Source organism: Pteropus medius, unplaced genomic scaffold (assembly GCF_902729225.1).
Source record: "Pteropus medius unplaced genomic scaffold, Ma_sr-lr_union100, whole genome shotgun sequence".
NCBI classification, from domain to species: domain Eukaryota; kingdom Metazoa; phylum Chordata; class Mammalia; order Chiroptera; family Pteropodidae; genus Pteropus; species Pteropus medius.
Window position 1 is genome coordinate 6,913,586 of NW_024351729.1, and position 25,732 is coordinate 6,939,317.

Below are 25,732 nucleotides of genomic sequence, written 5' to 3' on the forward strand. Positions count from 1 at the left end.
CCAGAGTGAAAGGCCTCGTGTGCCCTGCCAAGGAGTCAGACTCTCTGCTAGACTTGGAAAAGAGAGAACAAACCCAAAGCAGTTATGTGGGAGGCCAAGCCGACGAGACTTGGCAACTCATGGGATATGAGGAGGAGGAAAAGAGGGAAGAATAGAAGAATAAAGAATAACCCCCGCAGCTCTAAGCTTGGACAACTGAGTAAACAATAGTGGCGTGAACCAAATGAATATAGGAGTAACAGCAGGTTTGGAGGCAGATGGAAAGATGAGGTGGAAAATGAGTCTGAAACACATAACAGACATCCAGGTGGAATTTCTAAAAGTAATAAATAGACTAATGCTGAGGAGAGACATATGGGTTGGAAATAAGAAAAACCTTAGCATTTTAATTGTAAGCAGTGTCCAAGCCATTCCCCAAGGGATCCCAGGAGGTGTGTTCCCCATATTCAATAAACAAGCCAAGGAGAGGGACAACTGAGAATGAGAAAGCTGAGATACTACTAGAGCAGGGCGTAGCCAAATGGGCATCAGCACAGCAGAAACTGGGCATAAGCAGGCAGGAATGGAGAAAGTGGAGCCAGCTGGCAAGGTAGAGGTGAGCAGACAGAAGAGGAGTGACTGAAGGCAGACGGTTCAGAACCAGCTACCCCACACTGGGTGTCCACAGCCACCCTTTCGTGTCAGTCCTGGAACACATAAAAACAGTGGCTTCCAAACTTATTTGCTTGTGACCCATAGTAAGAAAATAATCTTATATCTCAACCCAGGTCATACACATACATACACACCAGGGTTGGCTTCATGGCCAAGCTGTGCAACTGCACAGGGCTCTGTGCTCAGAAGGGCCCCACTCTTGATTATTTCTCTGCTGTCATCATCTTCAAATTATCAAAAATTTTTAACAAGGGATCCCACGTTTTCATTTTGCACTGGATCCCACAAATTATTACGCCAGTCCTGATACAAATACAGAATTTAACAAAGTTTCATGAAAAAATATCTCCGTTACTACGTTATATTTTATAAAATTATATTTTCTGTTCCTTTCTTTAATGTAGTCCCTGCCCATTACATTAATAACCCACTCATGGGTTGTAAAATCAGTTTTAAAATACTCTCTTGGGTTAAGTCAATACTAAAGGATTGTTTGTTTTATTCGTGGTGGCGAGAGGGGTGTGCAGATTATTTTAAAAATTTATATTCTTTTTCCTCTACAAAGGATTCAAGGGAGTTTACAGCAAGTAGTGAGGGTAGCTGAAGACAAAGGAATTGCTGAAATTAGCCAAGGGAAGGAGAGAGTCAGAGAAGGGTTGGTAAGGAACCAAAATTGAGTTGAGAGGTAGAGGACTGAAGAGAAATGGTCAGAAAGGGAAAAAGAAAACGAATAGAAAGTGAGCAAAATGAAGGAAGCAAAGAACTTCCAGAAGAGAATATTCAACGGCCCCAAAGAATGCCAGGCTAAAGTGAGAACTGTATCATGAGGCCATCAGAGAATGAGCTGGCTCAGTCCGGGGCTGTGGTGGGAGCAGGACCCTGAGTACAGACATTCAAGTGACCAGGAGGCAGTAAAGCAGAGAAAACCAAGACAGAGCAAGAAAAGGGGAGAGCAAGGAACTTGAGAGACAAGCAGTAGGATGGGAATGTTTTCTTTTTAAGAATTCTGGGAGATTCGAGGGTGGCTTAAAAATCTTCGGAGGCCACCAACCATTCTTTCATTTAGAAGCCTGACCCAGTGAACCAAATGAATATAGGAGTAACAGCAGGTTTAAAACTGTAAACGATATACCCTTATTTGAGTTATTACCCTTATTTGAGTTATAAGTAACTATATATCAAACTAGGTTATAAATGACTAATTGACATAAAGTTATGTTTTATAGACATTTGATTAAATGTATATTACCTTGATTTGCAGTTTTCCTTTAGTGGTCAAGAAACCAATAAAAACTTTTTTTTTCTGATTTCAGACATGTTTTTAAGCCTCTAAAAAGCTCACAGGCCCAAGGCCTGAGGTCCATAATCCCTAAGAATAAACAAGGGATGCTTCTCTCTGGGGCTGAAGGAAAGAAGTCTCAATAGTAGAGAGACGAAAGAAAGATGAAAAGGAAATAAGCCAGGACATGTAAGAGGCAAAGGAGTAACAGGCAAAGAGCTCCTACAAAATGGTCCGAAGGGGCTAAATAACCCCATTTTTTAGTGGCAAAGTCAATGAGTAGCAATTCAAGGAAGAGAAACGTGAAAAGGTCATGAACATTATCAAAAGCTATCTAACCTCATTAGCACTTAGGAAAATATCCATTTTTCACACATGGTTTTGGCAAAATTTTGAAAGACAGAAAATACCTAAAGCTGAGGAGAGTGTGGGGAAACGGGGCCTCTGAGACACTGCTGAGTGGGGTGCAAATGGCACAACTTTTGCAGAAGGCTTCTGGCAACCCATTAGTGAATGACTCCAGGACAAGAACCTGACCTCCCTCACCTCACAGCTCTTACAGCAGGTGTCCACAGGGCTGTCTCTCCAGTCCCATGCTCTCAGCTGCAACTTACTTCCTGAAACAGGCCTTTCCTCTAATACAGCATCTTGCTTTATTTTTCTCAGAGCCCTTATCTCTAGTTGCTATTTCCTATTTTATGTATTGCTTTCTCTGTTTACACACAGCTTCCTCTCACTGCTGTGTAATCTTCTACAAAGCAGTGAGCATCTCTCTCTCACGTGTTCACCTCCTTATTCCCAGCTTCCGGGTGCCCGTAGAAGCACTATGAGAACTAATGATGTTCATTACCGTGTTATTTCAATAACAAAAACTGGAAATGAGCTGAATGTCTATCAAAAGGAAAAATGGCTGAATAAATCATGATATATCCACACTATGAAGTATTATGAAGCTATATACTGACCTGTGGGGAAAATATCCATAATATATTGTTTTGTGGATAAAGCAATTTGTAAAATACTTAGAATCATATTTTTATGGAAATGAAATAAAAAAACATGTGCGTGAATATATGTATACATGTTTGAATAAGCACAGGAAAGACAGGCAAGGAAAAACAGCAACTCCTAATATGGACGACCTTAAGGGTATGACAGCATTGGAGGGGAGAGGAGACGTTCTTGCAACGGCGAACATATATTTTGCCATTTTTAAAAATTAAACTATTTTAAAAGCATTCTGGCCTCCAAAATATTAAACTATCATACTAAGAACTATGCTTCTCTTGCGTTTATTTTGTCTGTCAGAGTTAATAAGGTTCACAGTTCCACGGGTTCACTGAACTTGCCCATGGCCAACTTCATAGCCTAGTAGTCACTTCTTATTTGATTTGTTAAAAAGCCAAAATTATTCCAACACACAGTAGCTGAAATGCCTTGCCTTTGATTAAATACAGTAGTTTCCCCTGAGGGACCTGGAAATGATTTGAAAGCCTTTTCAATGAGCCACTAAGAGGCCAAACTGAAGCCAACCAGCAGAGAGAGAGGAAGAGGGCTCAGGGCCCAGGAACCAGGTCAGTGCGCCTGGCAGGCATGTGCTTCCTGGTGTGCATGTCAGATTCCCGAGGCAGCTGCCAGCCTGTCGGTTCACGCACCAACTCCAGTTGGCTGTAGCCTGGGAAGTGACATCTTGAAGGCCCAAAGTGCTCTTCTCAGGAGGCCCGAAATCAAATATCTTTGTCTGTGCCAGAAACAACCTAGAAGAAAAACCTTATCACAAAACAAGCAGCTTTCAACCATGTCAAGGATTTTCAAAATTAATTCCTTAATCTGATTAAGTAATAAAAGCTGGGAATTTAAAAGGACTCATATTTCTAAATACCTGCTAAACTACCTGTAAGCTACTCAATCAACCAGAAAAGAAATGGTACGAACGAGACGAGCTTTAGCAGCTCAGCTGTCCCATTGCAGCACTTCTCACCAAGCAAATGAGTGGGAATGAATGAGTTGGAAAAAATGAGTGAATGAACAAATGAATGAATGAATGAACATCACCAAGCCCATGTGGACATCACTGAGGGGACCTGGCATTTGGAAGGCCTGGAATCCAGCCCTTGCTGCGTTATGTACTTAAACCAGGGAAGTTAGTGAGAATGCTCTAAGCCTCAGTTTCTACATCTATGAAATGAGAATGATAATTGTACTTATCACCTAGGGTCACTGTGACGCACAAGTCAGGATATATAGGAAAGCGTGTGGTAGACCAGAGGTGAGCCGCCCAGATCCCCCTTCAAGGAGTGCACATGGCCTCCAGCCACCAGCTCCCTCAGGGTCTGCTTCAGCTGCAGAAAGCAGCCTCCCTGAGATCACACCGTTCTTGCAGTTCCTGTGACAATCTATATCTGGTGACTGAGGACCAGCAATTCTAGTGCAAATTAGGACACCCTGAATGCAAATACTCACTCCAGGGCTTCATACCAGTTTGGCTGAGGCCTTTTCAACCTCTTCCTCTGGTCCTGCTTCCTTCCCTTCCTGGGTGTGGGTCCCTCACCTTGAGGTACAAGAGGTGTTGAGGTTGTCCTGGGGGGCAACCTGCGGCGGGGAGGGGAGGGCCCACAAGAGCTTTGCCCTGATTATAGTTTAGTGCTGATATATTTCTATCTCAGGGGTTCTCAGTGGGGTGGCTCTACCCCTAGAGGCTTTGGAACTGGGTAAGGAGCTATTGATTGTTACAATGATTACGGGGCTCTGCTGACATTTGGGGAGAGGGGTGCAGGAATGCTAGACCCCTACAACACTCCAGAAGGTCCCTCTTGATAATGAATTGTTCCATGTCCCACACAACTTTCATAAAAGAGAAAAAAAAAGTTTCTAAGATAATCTGAGCCTAGATCTTAACTCTGAATTTTACAAATTATTTTGTTGTTTTAAGTACCCTGAATTTCATAGAAATTTGATTACCCTATGAATCGAGAGAAAGGTGTACCTTATTGGGAACTTCTCTACGGGTTTTTTATCATCTCCAAAAATCGAGACAGTTTCAGGAATGTCATTCATGATTAACGAGTCACTTCTATAATATACCTTTATTGGTCTACATTTATAATTGTCTCATTCGTAGTGATATACATAAAAAGACTTATTTATCTCTCATTTATAAGGTTTTATATATGATTATTGATAATATTCTGTTGAATACTTCTTAATCCAAACTTATTAAGAGCAAATATCTGACTTATTCATTATGTCTTCTAATGTAGCTGTGCACATATTAAAATATAAGCTGTTTTATTATAAATTATCTTCATGTTGTTTCTCCTTTACATTACACATAGAGTTTTATTTTGGGGGGGTTAATATTGTGTGTAAGTGAGGTCTATTGTCTGAGTTTAATTTCGGGAAGGGGCTGTTACAAAATATATAAAAGGGAATGCTGGGTTTGATAGAATTGATTCTAAAACTAGGATCTGTCTATAGCCATGCTACCTTGAACAAGCCTGATCCCATCTGATCTCGGAAGCTAAGCAGGGTCGGGCCTGGTTAGTACTTGGATGGGAGACCACCTAGGAAGACCAGGTGCTGTTGGCGTGAAAAAAGAGATTGTAAGCTGACAAGGTCCTTGCAATCTGTGAGGTCAACCAAGGGTTGCCTCACCTAAAAAAAAATAATAATAAATAAAAATAAAAAATAAAACTGGGATCTAAGGCCCACCTGCAGCAGAAACATCTGTGACATTCATGAAAAATCTAGGTTCCTAGATTCCAATCCAGATTCACCAGAATGTTCTCTGGGGGCTAGAACCAAGGAATCTGTATTTTTTTTCAAAGCTCCTAGGAGATTCTGATGCTCATCCGGGCTTCGTGGCCACAGCTATGGAGAAGGGGGGAGGGGTTGCATCAAGCCATCACCTAGCCTGGAGGTGCTCACAGTCTAAAAGGGGAAAGGAAAATAGTAACTATAATGTCAGACACATAATTGTCAAATGAAAGCAACACCAACAAAGTGCTATGGGAATTTAAGAGAGGGAGAAGCTGGCCTGGGGGAGGTATCTTGAAGAGGATGCCTGGAGTGGGGATCTGAAAAACGTGGGAACAGGAGCCTCATCTGTAGAGAGAATTACTACAGAAAACTTTACATTATCTCCCTTAGAAGTCACGGCTACCCTCTGGGGGAAATACCATCTTCCTAGGTCTTTCAGAAAAAGATACTGAGGCCTAGAGAAGTCATTTACAACTTCAAACTCAGGTCCTGCAGCCTCAGGAACAGGCTGAACAATCCAGTTAACACTTGAGACCTGCATGTAAGGGTGGGTATAGGAGAGGGCCCAGGGGAGTTCAAGAAGTATGATTCCTATCCAAAGCTGCATTTCTATCTTGCTATTCGCCTTGTCATCAACATTCGGGACAACAACAGGAAACCAACATTATGAGGGATTCTGAGCATAGTAGCATTCACATATGGCTGGAATGACTAGGATGAAAACACACGTTCAGAAGTCACAGGGCTAATGAGCCACGAATTATAGAAAAGTAACTTAACTGAAGCAACAGCAAAATGGAGGCGGCTTGGAATGAGGAGCTCTCTCGTTGCTTTTACTGATCTAGCAATAGCATAGAGCAGCTTCTGCTTAATCAATTCCTACCTAATCAGAGAGTCATCTTAACAGGGTCTCCCAGAGCAGCAAATTAGCCTAATAGTGAGTGACTGCAGCAATCAGGAGGGTAGTGGTGGGGAAGGTGGGGATGGAACCAGGCTTTGGAGGAAAAGCAATTGGCTAGGTCTAAGGGGTTAAGTGGTGTTTAACTAGCTGTTAAATTGCAAAGTGCTAAATTTCCCCATTTTAATACAGAAATTGTCAACAGTGAATAGAAATGAAGATGAAAGGCATCAGATTCTGTTTTTATTCTGAGTCCTGGATGTGCATCCAGGTAGATACAAAATCTTTTTTTTTATAACTATAAAGGGAAAGATCAAGTCTCTTCATAAGCCATCTGTTGTGTGACAAGTGGATCTCAAACTCACTCAGAATCTAGCATGCATCAGAATTACCTGGGGGGCTTGTTAAAACAGATGGCTGGGACCACCTGCAGAGTTTCCAACTCAGTAGAACCTGGGTGCGGCCCTCAAATTTACATTTCAAACGGTTCGCAGGGTGTGCTGATTCTGCTGACCTGAGGACCATGCTTTGAGAATCATTTGCTCGGAATGTCTCAAGAGCCATTTGAAAAGGCAGGGTCGTGGGGGGAGATGAAGGAGCAACTGAGAGGGTGGACAGGAAGTGGGGCAATCTCAGCAAGCAATGAAGGATCCCCCTAATAACACAGGGACGTTTCCATGTATTCTTTAACTAATAACTTGCCATATATCATTTAAGGATAAAGAGTCTATAACTAAAAGCAATCATGTAATGGCTGCCACACGTCTGTGGAGAATGGGAACAAAATGACAAGGAAAACAGGAGGCCTGCACTTTTCACGGATGTGAAATGAGATTGGCTAATCAAAGGAGAAGTCAGAATACTGTATCTGTCACAAGGGACAAGAGGACCCAGGTCAGAGACAGCTGAGTGCAGAACCCTAAGGAAAATCCACAGGTTCTACATTGCTCCTTCCCTCTGTCAACCTATGTTCTCACTGTGACTGATAACCTGGGGTCCATAGTTTGAAGAGGACCAGGCTTCTGCAATGAATGGAATCTTGTTCTGCCCATCCACATTCAGCACCCATTGGTAACAAGTCAAAATCAAACTTCAGGTTTCTTTTTGACCAGCCTTATGCTGACCTGGCAGAGAAGATACAGGTAAGGCAGGATGAATTATTTCATGTGTTACTGTGGGTAATGAGAATTTCTTCTGCTAAGCAGGAACAAGACTAATACTAATGTATTAAGCCCCATTCCACACTCCTCGACTTCCAGGTGGGTTGCCAGGAGACCAGATACTTCTGGAAGATTTCCAATCAGTCAAAGCACTGTTTTGTGGCCCAGCTCTGCCCTTTCTCTCTTCCCCTCTATCTTTTTCCCTTCCTTCGGGAATTACGTGTGAGTCAACAGCAAGCAAGTGCCTCAAATCTTCAAGGCAGAGACCTTTGTTTGGCCTTGGAAACATGTGATGCAGAAATAGGTGCTGTGGTCCGGAGTAAACACTCAAGAGAAGAAAATACCAAAAACTCAGAAGAATCCCTCCACATGGAATTCTCATTTACATTTCATGTAGTCAGCAGTTCTCCGATTTTTCCAGTCCCTTCAAAGGTTAGGCTCTCATATCATGTGTTGTGAGTAGGCCAGACTAAAAAGGTTTTTTTTCTTATGATTTCAGGCTGGATAATATTTCATAACCACATGATTGCAGGGCTGAGCCTGGCAGTGCTGTATTTAAGAGCTGATCGCATATCCATCATTCAGCCCACATTTCAAAGCCTGATAAAACACTGCCCTCACAGATTTAAGAGAAGCTGAAGATCAAACATTTCCCTCTCCTAACAAGACTGAGGGTTGGTTCCTAACGCAATGCCGGGGGATCCGCCTGTGAACCATAAAACTGCATTTCTAACAGAAGATGGCTTGCAAAACAGTATCACACAGTCCAGTCAGTAAATAAGACATTAGGTCTCCACATCATAGTTAGATTATTTCTCCTAAAACATTACTTCCCACATGTCTTAACCCCTGATGAAAAGTCTCCCTTAGCTCCCTATGAAACCCAAACTCCTTAGTGGTTTTTCAGGGGCCTCCGCAAATGGGTGCTGCCCATTCTTTCCAATCATCTCCCACAGCTGCCTGTGCAAGCCGCTCGCATTGCCCCTGGAAACCCTGTGCAGAGCTTGCGTTCTCCCTCTTGCTTAGCTGACCCCTCCCCCAAATGCCTCCTTCCTTCTTCCTAGTTAGTCAAACTCCTACATGAGGCATTTAAAACCCAGTTTAAAACACATGTCCTCGACAAAGACGCGCTGTCCAGGAAACTTCCCGCCCTGGATGCTCTCTCTCTGCAGGACTGCCATGACAGTGATCTCTGGCACTGTACATGGACCACCCTGCATTGTGGCTTCTTTCTCTCCATATCCCTCACTCTACCCCAGTTGGACCGTGAAGTTCTTGGATTCAGTGTCTCATACTGGTTTCTCCAGTTTCTCACCTGTTTCCCCCATACAGTGGATGCTCACGAAAGGTTTGATGGCATCATTCTTCAGTAATCGTCACACTAAGAATGTGGTCCTCCCTTGACTTATTGTTTACAAGCTACATCTGTCTTTAAGCCATCTTATGTCTCTTCCTTGCTGTCCAATCATTGTCCTCTCTTTCAGCCCGAGCATTTAACAGGACTGCCAATTCACTCTGTCCCTAGGGCTGTCGAATAGCTTAATGAGTGTTTAACAGAAGAATCATAAGAGGCAATTGCTAGGTCAGAAAATCACCCTGCATCCCACAGGGCCACGTGTAGTCTACAGACAGGAAACAGGCAACGGGAGAAAGAGTTTAACGTAAAAAAAAAGGGAGCAACAGCTCCTCTCCACCTAGGTCGGCAATCCCTCTAAGGAACAGAAAAGAAAGCATCTGGATAGAACGTGGGCAAATATTGCTGAGATCGGAAAACTGTGTTTGTAATAAAAGCACAAAGGGTTTGTAAAAGGCAGATTTTGCTCCCCACCCCCAAATCACCAAAAGCTCAACAAGAAAACTAGCAGTTTTTACTCTGCACATCTGTTTTCAGTTACCTGTGCCTGAACCACAAACTTAAGAAATGGAGAGACTTCAAGCTGACTCAACGGTTTAAGGATTGTCAGGGTGGAGTGTGCAAGCCTTGAGCAGCTGCTGTACAATATTCACGGTCTTGGTAGGTGTTGGTGATGAAATTTTGGTAGACTAGAAATTGTGCTATTGACTTGATGGCTGAAAAAGTAAAAGCTGCCAATGGGTATCATTAGTTGATAAACACAATCACCCATGTTAATCAATCACTAATTAACAGATTAACTTACCAATTAAGAGTAACATGTTACCAATCAATTCCCAAAGTATTTAGCCCTTTTTTCCATTACTCCTTAAACCTCTCCAGCTTAGATTTTATTTTACTTTATCGAAAAAAAGTCTTTGACTCCTGGAATATTGCTTACATTAAATTCTTAAGCCTGGTCCTATTCACAATATTGTCTCTCTAGACTCATAAAAATATTCTCAAGAATAAAATCCTCTTCCTTTCAGTGAACTAGAGTTCACTATGGACAGTGTACTGTCCATAGATAGATGCTGCAAAAGTGGGAACAAAGGTAATTTACACTTCTTCCTTCTGTAAAACACTTCCACATCTGGTGTCGAGTTACTAGAATAGGTACTGATATCACTGAGCTACTCTTTGAAACAGCGCAATCAATACTGGAAATCCCTCCATACCAAAATCCAAACCCTCTCTTATCAGGCCTTACTCCACCTACTCAAGCCTGATATAGTGCCCAAGCATTATCTTCCCCCTTTATTGCTATAAAAATGGTTGAAGATAAAAATGTAATTTCAAAAATCCACTTTAGTAACAATTGCTACTTTAAAATTTTTAAGAAACCATTGCCATAAATTATTAAAATATGCATTTATTTCATAATTATTATCATCTGAGTACCTAACTTTGTTGCAGTTTCAACAGTTGGGTTTCTAATTAAGAATACAATTATTTTGTAGGAAATGAATATTTACTATACTTTTAAAGACACATCATGCTAGCAATTGTTTCAGTATTGATTTTCTACTTGAATTGCTTTATCTGGAAACATAAAGATTAATACTAAAATTTCAGTAGAATAGGTATTGAAAGGTATATCCAGGGGCTCATGCCCAGAGACTGGCATGAAATTTTACAGAACTCAATAAATATTTATTGGTAGAAAAATGAACCATATTCTATTTTGTTTGTCTCAAAGAAGGGCAACCGAGTTCTGAGACAAAGGTCATCAATTTCTCTAACCAGTCTCCATGTTCTAGCAAGAGAAACTAATCTCTGCAGGTAGGAAATAATTTAAGGGGAAGCTTAGAAACTTACACAAAAACACACTTCTATAAAAGTATTCTTATGATATTTCCTTCTCTTAAAAAAAAAGCTACAAGGGACTTTTCAAAAAGAATTATAAAAGTTTCTGAACAAATATAGAATACCATTAGTTAACTTGCAAATTAATAATCTGGAGGCTGCCATATTTTTCATTCATAAAAGCAGAATCCTATCGTGTATTTCATGACTTCTCTAACTACAAAAGTAGGTGGTCCTTTCACTAATTATCCATCTGGCTTCTCCTCTCACTTGGAGAATCCTCCATTTCTATGATTTTAACCACCATCTATTTCAATTATTGCTAATTCCCTTACAAATATTTCATTTTCATCCTCCATAAAAGTCAAAAAGGTAAAAAGCCAGGCACAATCCCTTTCCTCCCAACCTTCTAAAATTCCAAACATCATACCTCCTCTGTGTTTTACCTGTCAACATCCCAGGCTGGCCTTCAGATCTGCCATATGCTCCCAGTGCCTCATCATGCCACATCAAAACCACTTCAACAACGCCAGCTGGAACTCTTTAAACTAAACTACCTATATCTAAATGCCAGACTCATCCTCAAACTCTTAAACATACACTGCCACACACCCCACAAGCCTATTACTATAAACTGCTAAGTTTAGCATTCAAGACACACACATACCATCAGCAACTGCCCCTCACCAACCCTCTTCTGTCTTCTTTCTCTAATCCCTCCAAGTAGAAAATTCCATTGAAAAACAGTAGACATTGTAATTCGCATATTTTTATCAGAATCACTTTACATGGTTTTAGACAGAACACTGATTTAGAATACCAACAAGTCTCATAATATATAAAGTTTACTGTGGATTTAAATAAGGTTTAAACTTCCCTTCCACTGCTAGGAAGAAAATGAGAGAAAGTTATAAGCAAGTAAATAGCAGTTCCAAATTTCCATGAAGCTTTTAGAGTAATATATACATTTGAAATTCCAAGGAAAAAAAATTGACTGCATTCCTTTAATAGAGGAAATACTAGTAAACTACACTCCATTACATTATCCCACAAAATACAGTTTGCAAGTTAGCAATATCATTTCCTCTTATAAACACATCTGCTGCTAGATTCATCAAAACAGGTACTTTATCTCCTATTGCTGATTTTGGAAATTACCAGCATCAAAAGAAATTTGATATGAATTACCTAGAGGTTGATGCCTTATACAAGGGCTGACAATGGTTTTCCAGTTTTAATTAAGCAAAGTAACTCCCATTTCACTAAAAGAAAAAAAAAATTGAGTTAGACAGCTATTTCCCAAAAAGGTCCAGGACATTGTCTCTTTGCTAGACTGAGAGGTACAGAGAAATTAAAACTAAAATCCTTTAATAGAATTTACAATATTGAAATGTCAATTTTTCTGGGAAAAAAAAGTGTCAGGCTTCATATGAACAAGAATATAAATGTTCATTTGGTATAAATCATCTCCCAAAATACCTCCAAAGATGACAGACATCTATACCTAGTAACACTAGGAGATGGAACTCACTTTAGTGAAATTCATTCGCCAACAACATCAAAGAACTGCACAAGGAGAACGAATGAAGGTCCCTCGGGGCTGCCGGCAGGCTACCAGGATTTCTCTGAGTTTTCCCTTCACTTTGGTCTAGAGGTTTCCAACTACCATCCCTCAGGACATCCATGTTCTATGACCAGGTTCAAGTTGCCTCACCATGAAAATCTAAACAATAAAGTGAGTCCTCTTCTCAAGTCATGTGTATGTGTGTGTGTGGGTGTGTGTGTGAGAGAGAGAGAGAGAGATGCTATTATATAGCATTTATTCTTTTGTAAACTTCCCATTAATTTCTCTAAAACCTTAGCACCTACCACCACATGATCTAACAAGAAATTAAGGCAATACATAGTCAAAAACTACATGTGTGCTTAAACTAAATTCTAGAAAGATGATTCTTTAAACAATTTTAAATGGTTAAATTTTAAGGTATGAATACCTGCACTACTTACCTAGTTAAGAGGACCTTTTTCATATGACAGAAGTAGTGATATTCCAATTGCGTGGCACTCCAAGAAATGTGCACCTTGAAGCTCACCCAGCAGCTTTACCTCTGAGCAAGATTGAGCACCACCTTCTAGTCTCTAGTTGAATCCCACTTACAACCCACTCTGCAGAAGGTGAGGAAAAGTTGGGGAGTTTGGGTTACATGAGGCCTCTGGCCCCTGGTGAGTCACATGACAAAATGTCTATCAATGAGTTCCATAAACCCTCCTGCTGCAAGAATGTGGCTGGGACCATGGCAGCCAAGAGTTAGTCAATGGAGCATGCCTGATGCCATCAGGTGCTACCTGTGGCATCGAGCTCCTACCTGTCCCTCTTCTGAGTTGTGATGCATAAACAGCAGCCTGCCTATGATAAAGCAACTGGAAAGAAATGGGTTCGAAATGTGGGAAGCCATGGGTTAAAACAACTTGCCAAGCTATGGGAGATATTCTAGCTGGATGTTGGAGCTTTAATGCTCTAATGGGGTAATGACTCTCACTCCTTTCTCATAAACATGCTAAGTAGATTTTTACTTTCTCAAGAAGCTAAATCCTTCTGTGGCTTTATGACTTATTTCCATAACCAAGAGCCTCTTAAGCTATTAACAGCCTAGTGTCACAGACCTAAAGACTTGGCCTGTTTGTCAGTAGGAGGGCATGCCCCCATCATAAATTTCTGCAAAATAAACCCTGGTTAAATAGATTACGGGGGCAGGAAACACAAAACCCCATGTGTGGCTGGCATAGAACCTATACAGAACTTAAAGAAATCAATAAAATGGTAGAGTATAATATTGGGGCAGGGGGAGGGGGAAGGAAGAGATTCCAGTGTGGTCATCTCTGGGAACCCTCTGACAAATATCAAGGCTGCCAATTTTATCATGGAGGTAATTCAGCCATTTTGTCTCCCACGCAAAATGCCTGAGCCTCAGGGCTAACTCTGGGTGAGTCTGATAGTGGTTCCACCCCAATTAATAAAGTAAAGGAGCCAGCTAACCAATTTGGCACAAGGAAAAGAACACTTCCTTTTGGCCATTGCAGCTGTTAACTGACAGACTCATTTGCTGCTCTACAAGATTTCTCCATAGCACTAGTAAATCACATTATCTTTTCCCATTGTCTTTTACCTCAATAGATTCCAGTTCCACCTTGCAATAAAATTTAGCATATTTCTATTTAATATTAGTTCTCTCAATCTGAAAGCAATCTCTTTTATTTAATCCAAAGATGTCCCTAAATGCTATCAAAATGACAACCAACATCGGCTTAAGAATTCTTCAAGGAATTCCTAAGGACAGAAAGAATTTCTTTCTCCTTCCTCCACCTTGACTTTTTTTAGTGCTTCTCTTTACTTCGCCCAGAAATATTTAACTTGATTTAAACCAATGCAAAGTACTCGTTTGTTTGTGAAGCTGAACAAGTTGGTTTTTATTCAAACTATTGAAAAAATATATATAAAACTTTGGTAAGCATAAAAAGCCACAGAATGGAAAAATCTCTAAGATCCCTTAAAGTTCCAAAATCCTTCAACCTATTATATCTTTTAAAAAGAATCTATCCAACTAGATGACATTCCGGAAAAGCCAAAACTATGGAGACAACAAAAAGATCAGTGGTTGGGGGCAAGGAGGGATGAACAGGGGGAGCACAGATGACTTTTAGGGGAGTGAAACTATTTTGTATGATACTATCATGGTGGATACATGTCATTAAATATTTGTTAAAACCCATGGACTGTACAACATCAAGAGTGAACTCTCATGTAAACTATGGACTTTGGATGTGTCCCTGTAGACTCATGAATTGTAACAAATGTACCACTCAGGCTCCAGATGTCAATAGTGGGAGATTGTGGGAAGGGCAGGGAGAATAAGGGAACTCTACATTTTCTGCTCAATTTTGCTATGAACTTAAAACTGCTCTAAAAAAATAAAATCTATTTTTTAAAAACAGAATTTATAGTAGTAGATGTCTTAGTTCTCCAACTGAACAAAAAAAATGGGTAAAAGATTTGAGGAAGAGGTTAAATATCCTGCAGCCAGAAAAGGAAACGTGTAGGAAAAAGCCGCTGTGCTGTAGGGCCTGCTTGTGACATCACGGCATACTTGGCAGAGGGGATGCATGTTTCTGTTTGGTCTAGAGATGAGCGAGAAAGGAACCAGCAACACTAGTCATCAGATACCAGCATTCTCTTTGAAGAACCATTTTTGACTCTGTTGAGATTCTGCACAGAAAAGCCAGACCAATCCATTCAACATACGCCCACAAGTGTACGTCATTTTGAATTTTATATCCAAATATTTCGCCTCATTTTTTTGTAAAGTATGCAGATATAATATCTATTTTCAATTTAGGAAATCTGGGGACTTGTTAGCTGACTCAGGAGTTGACAAACAAAACAAAGTAGCCATCAGTTATATTCCCTCAACTGGTTTGCCAAAAATCACATTATAAAAGCAAAATCTGGGTAATTAGATGAAAGAAATTAGCTTTCAAATATATCAAATTCTAATTAAATTTTAAAATGTAATGAGAAACACAATTACATCCTGCTATTATTCAGTTGGTTGCACAGAGTGGAATATAAGGAGGGACGCATGGAGACCTGATTCAACGTATCTGAGAGGACATCTTTGCGGGCATCCAACAAGGTTTCCAATGTTGAAGAGATAAGTTGTCAAAACACACACACAAAACCAACTTTTCATCGAGTATCTTCTTACTAGAATTGTCCTATAGAAACATAGACACCATGAAAGTAATGTTATTTGGGTTAATTTAAAATATTTTTAAGTGAGAAGAGACATAACGACTTACTAAAATTCCCTCTACCTCACCTTCAAAAGTTAAAATTTTAACACCTATTTGTTTGCTTTTTCAAAACTGCAAGCACAGGCTTTCAAAGGTGATCTGTATTGCCTAGGAGAGTTGACTAATGTGTATGTCATTCAAACTTAAGGTGATCCAGTGACCTGTACTTGGCCAACTGATTGTACCCCAGGACACACAGAAGTGCAGGCTGCCCCCCATGATGACATCAGCTCTTTTGGGTTGCCTCCCTAGAGCACTGGGCTCCATGCTGGGGGCCCTGTACCCCTAGAACACATGAAGAGTTTGCAAGAGGTCTGCAGCCATGGATTGTTTTATGGAAATTTCGTCCCAGATCCTCTGCCTCCACAGTACACATTCCCAAAGAGCATCTGCCTGTGGTTGTCACCCTGCTGCTTTGTTCATTATTTCCCTCTTCGTAATCTTCCTTCTCTCACTTGACAAAAGGTAGACTTACCTCTCACCCATTCTGATTCTGACCAACAGAATTGCCCCCAAGGTGGGAAAACATCCTGGTACCAAAGAAAGGGCAGATTCAAAATACCGCGCGGGTCAGGAGAACTTCCTTTAGTTAACTCCCTGTATCATCTCAGCAAGAATTTATTTTCACCATACACAGATGAACTAACTTAAAACAAGAAAGCCTCATCAAGAGATCAAGAAACACATTTGAAATAAGATTGTTTTACTTTGCATGTTTTATTAATAATTTATCAAACTTAATGTTTTGATAAATTATTGTTAATAATTATTATAATGAGAAACTCAATCCAGAAATTTATTTAAGTCCTAGCCCCTTAGGATCATATTTTTACTACAAAATATCATAGGATAATTGGGTTTGTTTGTTTGTTTTAATGTGTTACATTTGGATAAAATTCTGCATGAGGAAATTGAATGAAAGTCTGAGCTCAAGGAAAAAAAGAAACAATGTAAAATTTCCAACTATTAAAAAAGACCTTGCTCGCCTACTTGTTAAGTGGTAATGGGGCACATTCAATCACAATAGTGTTTAAATTCCATTCAGTACATTTTAAACAGTGAAATAAATTTTTCATTTTAAAAGTCAATATTTATATTATGCCAGAAATTACATCCTTTGTATCTTTCTAATTTTATAATAGAAAACTTTTTATGTCAACCTAAAAAGTGTACAAAGGGATACAGAGCTGTAAAAATCTTCTGGAGGTAGAAGTTGGGGGTAAAATGTTGCAGAACTCTCATGAGCATCACGAGATGGCCAGGCTCGACCCTCCCTTCTGTCCACCCAGGATCAGTGATGGAATTATATTCTGCCTCCTTTGGGTTCTTTGAGGCTAAGTTAGATAGTTTAAATTAAGAACCCACATTAATAGTGATTTCCTGTGCAAATCTTTAAAGAGCTGTCCTAGTTAAAGCCTGTCTAAAATCTTGTGAACACAAAAAAATGTTAACCAAATATTTCCTCCTGAACTATTTTCTTGACTCGGGGTGGAGGGTGGGAGTGCTGTTTCAGATCTGTTCACATCATGACATACCGAGTTGTCAGTCACACAATTCTTGATTATACATATTTAACAAGGTATTTTTAAAATCCACCAAAAAACCTGGCAATATTTTCCACCACCAATCCTTTTACTAGGGCTATTTATATAATAAAAATAATAATAATAATTATGTTCTGTCCTTCCTGTCTTCAAAGATTCCAGGAGGAAAAAAAAAGATAAACAGTAAGAAACTGGGAAGGATGGTAAGGAAGGAGAAAACGCATCAGCAGAAACTGGCACTAAAGTCATTCATTCAGCAGTTACTGCTAACCCACCATCAGGCTAACCAGAGTCCTGCATACTAAAAAGTGAGGGTGCAAACATTTTCCCCCTGAAGTGAAGGGCAAAGAAATGGCTTAGCTCCAACCTCCCCAAGCCACACACTAATCAAGGGGCTAAAAATGGATTAAAACCAGAAGAGAGAAGCTCAATGAAGAAACTCGCCCCCTTACACTTAAGAAGGAAAATGAAAGTGCTCATTAAATATATCTGCATTTAGACATGTCTAAAGATTAGGCAGTTTTGTGACGAACATTCCCTTCAGATGGCAATTCCAGATACTTCTCATGAAATTCTAAAAAAGAACACAAAGCACATTGAGGAGGTATTTTGGGTGTGAGGGTGTGGGAAAGCCTTAGTATTTCAGCACTATTAGCAGTTACAAGTGTTTTCAAACAAGAATGAAGTCCCACAGCATTCTGCACATGTATCACAAAGTTCACTGAAAGGGGAACCGTGAGGCAATATCCTTTGGCCCTGTGCACAACGGGCTCCCTCTTCTAGACGAACTTAGAAGTGGGTGACGCATTCTAATCTGGATAGTGCAGATAATATGATACCAGAACCACATAATAATTACCCAGGCGGCAGACTTCAGTATTCTATCACAGGGTGTTTATACAGTGTTTCAAGCTGTATCCTAAATATAACTGTAGAAGTGACACGTGATTTTACAAGTGCTGTTTAAGAACAGGACAGGCAAATGAAATACATCTCAGACTGAGCCAGAAAAAACAAGAGCTCTACCCCGACTAAGAGTCAGCAAGCCAAGTAACAACCACCACTAGCCTCAATTGTTCCCTCTGAAAAATAGGTATTCTAGTGTTTGCCTCCTGTCTCCCCAGATAATTTGCGATATTGTTCAGAAAATGTTGGAGATCTTCAGAGACCTCAGGTACTGAGTCAATGCCAATGTTTTCTAAAATTATATATTACATAAATTTCTTTACAAACCTTATTTATCAACAAGTATCTTCAGTCTTAATTCTTTCTCTCTAGAAGATCAGAAGAGAAAAATGAAGCTAACTTTAAGATGAAAGATGACCTGCGTTGACTGACCTCCCTTCTGCCGCTCACTAACCAGTTCAAGGCACCCACCTTCTTCCAAGATCAAAAGAAACTCAAGGCCTAGAAGGAGTTTTAGAATAACTCAATGACTCTGGAAGTGCAAGAGTGAGAAGCTGATTCTCTACAATTACAATGACGTGAACACTGGAAACCACACACACACGCACACACACACACACACACTCACTCACCCAAACTCAACTCACACAGCAATTTACCAGACTTAGCTTCAGAGAAAAAAACTTTCTAGAATAAAGAGAAACATTAGATAAGTAGATCCTATTGATATTTACTTTTTTAACTTTATAATTTCCATTTGTGATAATTAAGCATATCTATTTAAAATGTATTTGTTTAAATTGGATCTCCATAAAATTAATGCCATTTCTATCTCCACATTAATCTAGAGTCTCTACTCAAAGAATCTAAAAATGGTATTTTTAGCACACAATGGGAAGTGGAAAATATTAAGATTTCTGTTTCACTCTCAAATACAAGAGGTAAAGTCCTCCTCCCCCATCTTGGCTCTTTGAGAGCATCAAAAGTACATTTTAATTGTTTCTGAGTCCACATCTGGAGTTTAAAAATCCACTTTAAAAGGCAAATGAATTAAAATATAAACATATGGCTTTCTTCTCTGTAATGATTCCTACAGGGAGAAAAAAGTCTGAATACAAACAAACTATTGTTTTAAAGAGGATTTTTTTTTTATTTCTATTTTTTAATTAAAAACATACATGAATGCTAACTAAGCTTCTATTTTCTCCTGGAGAAAATAATAAAAGCAAAAATTCCCATCTTAATCTAATTAAATCTAGATCAAAGTGCAGCTTAGGTAATACTAAGGCTATAAGGGTGTAGTGCTCAGTTTCGGAGGAGTACGGTCCCAAGCCTGTGCTTGGGTTAGAGCGGGGCTTGGCAGACTTAGAAAGGGCTGGAGAGTAAATATTTTCAGCTCTGCGGGCCATATAGGCTGTCGCAACTACTCCACTCTCATGGCCTGAGAGCAACCACAGACATTGCATAAACAAATGAGGGTAGCTGTGTTCTGATACAATTTTATTTATGAACACTGGAATTTGAATTTCATATAATTTTCATGAGTTTCAAAATATTATTCTTTCAATCTTTTTCAACCATTTAAAATGTAAAAACTACAAGAAAAAGAAACCAAAAAAACAAAAATGTGAAAACTATTCTTAGCTCACAGGCCATATAAAATCAGGTGGCAGGCTGGATTTGGCCTGTGGACAGCGGTCTGCCATCCTCTAGGTTAGAGCCATAGAAGATTCGTATGAACTGCAAGCTCATCTAAGCCAACGTCCTCATTTCTTAGAGGAAATTGAGACCCAGAGAGGTGTAATGACTGGCCAGGGTCTCACAGTCAATTCATGGCCGAAACGAAGGTAAGAATTAGATCTCTGGAAAGGCTAATTGAAAAAGCTAAAGCATTGATGAAAAAATGTCCTTATTTCTGTACAACTCACAACAGGCAGGGGGGTGCTTAAAACCAAAGATGTCACAGTAAACTAGTTACTAGTCTAAGAAACTAGTTACTAGTAACTGGGAAATTAGTTACTAGGAGCCTCTACAACCTGCCTTCCCACCGTATTAAAATAGTTTATCTGCCAGTCACTACACTGATTCTGAAGGTTCTACATCGGCAGCGAGGACCCAAAGGATGGGCCAGATAACCCATCAGCCTGATTCTTTCCAGCCTTCCAGGTACATAGCTTTGCAGCTTAAGTAACAACCTCCACTTTGGTTCTTCCAATCCTGGAACTCCAAGAAATAAGTGTCAGTGTGGCTGAAGAGGGGTGATCAATATGAAAAATTATTTTAAAGAACAGAGTCTAGCGAGGGTGACCAATTCAGCTCAAAGTTTAATAGCATCTCTAACTCTTACCTCAGAAAGTAACATGGTCAACCCCTCTCCCATTCCTAGTTCCTTCTCCCTTTTTTCTTAAATATGTTTCTCTCCTCCTATTTTTCTTCTTTGTTCTACTCTGATTATTGGGGGTGGGAGGTCTGATTCTCATCTTCATTTTCTCATGACCCTTTTTCTTTTGCCCTACACCTTAACTGGGTATAACCTCAAATTGAAATACATTTTAGAATTAAAATACACATTCCTATCCAATGATGTTTAACTTACCTCCTCTTTCAATAGTATTCTATAGTTTTAAGGGAAAAAAGGAGACTCCAAATTAAAGTGATTTTTTACAAAGGATCCTTCATCTGACTTTTTTCATCATTTTTTTCAGAGAAATTTAATATTTTCTATATTCATTTATATATCCATTCAAGATTTAAACTTTTACACCAACATTTTTTAGAAATGCCACCATGGTTACTTTTTTATGAAGATTGCTCTATCAGCTACTTTGTTCTTATACACTTTTTCAAAAAGACATGGTTTTATATACTTCTGTCAAGAGGACATGGCATTCCTAGAACTAATGTCAGTTTTTTTTAACAACTTAAATCAAGAATGATTGCAAGCTCCTCAGAATTTCTGCAACATTAATTCTCTTAGATCTCTCTAAACATAAGATTCTTCAAATAAACTGAGTCAACTGATTTTTAAAATCAAAATGAAAGAAAAACGCATCTCTTAAATTTGTAGGAACCAAAATGCTAAATTGAAATCGAAGAATGGAGATTTCGCATAAAAATAAAACAGAAATCCCTTCTACTAATGTTGTCTAAGTTAGAGAGGAATAAGGCCAGGTAAATGGGCATAAATATAAAACAAAAAAGGAATTAAAATCATATTCTCATAGAGCTGAAATTGACCCTAAAGCAGTGGTCCTCAACCTTTTTGGCATCAGAGACTGGTGCTCCTATGAGAATCTAATGCCTGATGATCTGAAGTGGAGCTGAGGCGGTGATGCTAGTGCTGGGGAGCGGCTGCACATATAGATGAAGCTTTGCTCTCTAGCCTGCCACTTACCTTCTGCTGTGTGGCTGGTTTCTAACAGGCCATGGACTGGTACCAGTCCACAGCCTAGAGGTTGAGGATCCCTTCCTAGAGAACTAGTCTTTTTAATCTGACAAATGAGGAACCAACTACAGATTCAAAGACTATTTTTTGAGTATCTACCATGGGCCAATTGCTGTAGGAAGACTTTTCTTTTTCCCACTTGATTGTCACAACTTCCCCATAAAGCAAGTATTATTACACCCATTTTACAGTCAAGAAAAGTTGGGTCACAGGAAGACTGACACAGCTAGTTAGAGCAGATATGTGACTATAGCCCAGATCTCCAGACATCAACTTCAATATTCTCTTAACTATGTCATGCCCATGTAGTATTTTGGGAAATTGTTCGGTGAGATGCCACAATATTTCAAAATGTTATAAACACAGTAATAGAGTTCCCTGGAACCTTGGTATAAGACTCCTTGCTAAAGAGCAGAGCTCCTCAAAAGGAGATTATTTCTTCTTGGCTGCTAAGAAAAGGAGCATTAGCAACTATATGTCATATTCACCTCGAGGGTTCCAAGACATATACTGAGGCTCCAAACTACCAAAAACTCTAGTCACTTGGCTTCTATCATTTACTCAAGTTGCAGTTGTTATAGTCTACACTTTTTAAAATTTTTTTTTAGTATGACTTTATTGACTTTTGATTTTGTTTTGTTTATTTTCATTTTTATTTTTCAACTAGAGTTGAAATTCAATACTATTTTATATTAGTTTCGGGTGTACAGCATAATAGTTAGATATTTATATAATTTAGAAAGTGATCCCCCCAATCAGTCTAGTATCCACCTATCCCTATATATGGTTATTACAATATTATTAACTATATTCCCTATGCTGTACTTCACATCCCTGTTTTGTAACTACCAATTTGTACTTCTTAATCCCTTCATCTTTTTCACCCAGCCTCCCAACCACCCTCCATTCTGGCAATCACCAGCTTGTTCTCTGAATCTATGAGTCTGTTATAGTCTACTCTTAAATCTCACTGAGAAGGTTATGAAAGGATTTTCACACTTTTAGGAATAAATGAAGATATTTCAGCATGCCTAAAGCAACGCTGATGTCCATGAGTATAGCAACCAACGCCCACTTCCTGTTCAGGTAAGAAGAGGGTCATTAAGTGGAAAACCCAGGTCTTCTCACAGAAGTGTGTTTTTTAAGTTTGTTTGAATTAGAATCCAAACCTACTCACTGCAATTAGTTCTTACGTGTTAATTCTCATTTAGTAGATAGATCTTCTCTCCATCTTTTTCTTCTTGCAATTGATTTTTTTTTAAGAAATCGGATCACTTTTTCCTGTAGGTTCCCCATAGCCTGGATTTTTAAATTTCTTATTTAAAAAACTTTTATAAGGTTAAAAACGGGTCCTCTCCTGACCTACTACACTCCTTTATCAATGTCCCGCACCATGAAGACCATCCAGCCCCTTTCAGTGGGATATATGTTTGTCTACAAAATGTTGCCATGAAAAGTAATGAATGCAACATTCTATTCAAGTAGGAAGTATCATGGAGACAAAAAGGATCAATAGGTAGTATCTTAGTTTATGCTTCAATACTTTTTAGAACAAGGTGAGATATAAATTAATTTTTAAAAGATCATGCCTAGGCAAGAAATGGAAACAATTAATTTTGTCCAGATACAAACTCATTAAATTATATATCCAGGAAAGGACATGTAGTACCTAGCAGAAGAACTAAAGTGAGAAAGATTTGTTAACATAGGAATACCTCTCCTACCAAGTCTGCACGTTGAATATTTCTTTCCTTTCCTTTTCTGTCTCCTAACACAAACCGTATGCTTCAGTAAATTCACAATCCTCAGGTTACCTGACAGATACATGGCATGTCACACCTGGGATGCCGTCCACCCCCATCTGCTGCCTAAATCATTTCCTTCCTCAAGGATCAGTTGGATTCCCTCCAACTCCCTGAAGACTTTAATAACTCTGCCCATCTCTGGACTCCTGTAGATCCTATTCAGAGCCCCAAAATGTTATCTAAACCTACACTATACCTAGTTTGAGAACTGTTTCATATGCCATGTATATTCAGTAAAGATTCAATGAAGGCCTTCCACACACAAGGCGTTCAATATCATCTCTAACAAGATCATAAGCTCCATGACAGAAAAAGTCTCTTGTGATACACCACCTATCTCAAGAGGCCAGAAGCAAAGTGCTAAGAATGGGCACCCTGGAGTCAAATTTGCCCAGATGTGATTCCCAGAGTTATACGACCCTGAATAGATTACATAATCTCTCAGATCTCATTTTCCTCATCTGTAAAATGGAATAGTAATAGCCACTGTCTTACAGAAATGTTAGGATTAAATCACATAAAGCATGAGTATTGTCTCCTCATTTCCAATTCTGTCTGATTTCTATTTCATTGTACCTGTTCTTACCTGTTCTTATCCTTTTTGGTAAGAGAGGGAACAGAATACTCCAGCAAAGTTATTGCCATGAGATGGAGCTCATTAAACACCTCTTGAATGCTAGAATACATGCGAGATCCACCTTGCCATGGGGGTGTCTCTTCCCATATTTAGGATCAACATCTCCCTTTCCCTAGTGTTACTCTGATACTTCCCCTGTGAAGAAATGGAACTTGCTCAGAACTAACTACAGTGCTAACCCATCCCCACCATCAAAAGTCCAATTTTAAAAGAGGGGAAATATAACCAAAAAAGAAGACAATATGCGATCTTTTAGCTTTTGATGGGGCAGGAAATTTTCTCTTGATTTTGTTTGGATAGAAGTCAAATATCCCAGAGTACAAATGGAAGCTCTGTTCACAGAAGTGTTTCCAAAATTTTTTGTTTGAGCACCTCATGAGTAAAAACATTTGAACATGTACATATACACATATACACATAGACAAATATATACATACACACATACATGCATATTTCATTAACTTAACAAATATTTACTGAGCATTTACTATATGCCTTACACTGTTCTAAGTACTAAAAATATAGCGGTGATCGAACCAACCTAATATCAACAATAAATCTTTGCCCTGTTATTTGTATTTCTCCTACACATAAGTTTTGATTTAAAAAAAAAAAAAGATAAAATATATGGTATAAGGGATATGTACTATGGAGAAAAAGAAAGAGGAACAGGAAATGCAGAGTGGGCATTTTAAATAGAGGAGCCAGAAAAAGACTCACTGAGAAGGTAACATTCAAGTAAAGATCTGAGAGAAGTGAGAGTGGGCCATGTGGATATCTAGAGAAGAGTTTCACAGGTAGCAGCAACAGCAAGGGGCCTGAGACAGTGAACCTGGCATGTGCACTGAATAGTGAGGTGGCCGGTGTGCTGAAGCCAAGGAGCCATGGAGAGATAGGAGGAGGCAGAGGTGGACAGGTGAGCAGAGGGGCTAAGTGGAAGGGACCTGGTGAGCTACTCTGTGACTTTAATTTTTGCTCTGTGTGAGATTAGAGGGTTTTGAATCAAGAAACCACATGATCAGAGATCCATCACTCTAAGTAGAGTGTTGGGGCCATTAAGTGATGGAGAAGACCAGTCAGGAGGCCACTGCAACAATCCAAGTGGTGGTCTGGCAGGGTGTAAGAAGTGGGAAGTGGTGCTGAAAACATTTTATAGGACTAGCATATAATATATATTAAAAATAAATTTTTAAAGAAATTTTTTAAAGAAATGCGAATCCTAAATTTTCTTTTGCAAACTCAATAAGCCTTCTTGCTCACCTCTGGGATACAGGCAACCGCCTCTTTTAAAGGCCATTGTTTAACCGTAATAAGTGGTTGATTTGTCCCAGCCTACCTGAATTTCTGCTTGGCTTTCTCTCTTGACACATCTCCTGTGCTCACTTCCTCTTTCTCTTCATCTTGCCAGTTTTACATAGCAAAACAAGCTTCCTCCACAGTCTGAGCCTATCTACCCAGATAGAGGCTGTTGACTGCGTATAAGAATTCCCTCCTTGAGAAAGTTTGTGGTCACTGTGTCAATTGCACCCAATCTCTGGGGCCAACAGTTGGGAAATAGACTGCCTACACCCAGAAGTTACTGTAGAGTTCAATAA

General features: G+C 39.4%; 1 protein-coding gene and 1 pseudogene across 4 annotated transcripts in view; one reads left to right on the plus strand and one right to left on the minus strand.

Moving 5' to 3' along the window:
• Positions 1-25,732, minus strand: part of ANKRD44 (ankyrin repeat domain 44) — a 277,127-nt gene that overhangs the window by 244,470 nt on the left and 6,925 nt on the right. The gene's annotated exons all lie outside the window — the stretch shown is intronic.
• LOC120587822 (uncharacterized) lies at positions 5,403-5,521 on the plus strand (annotated as a pseudogene).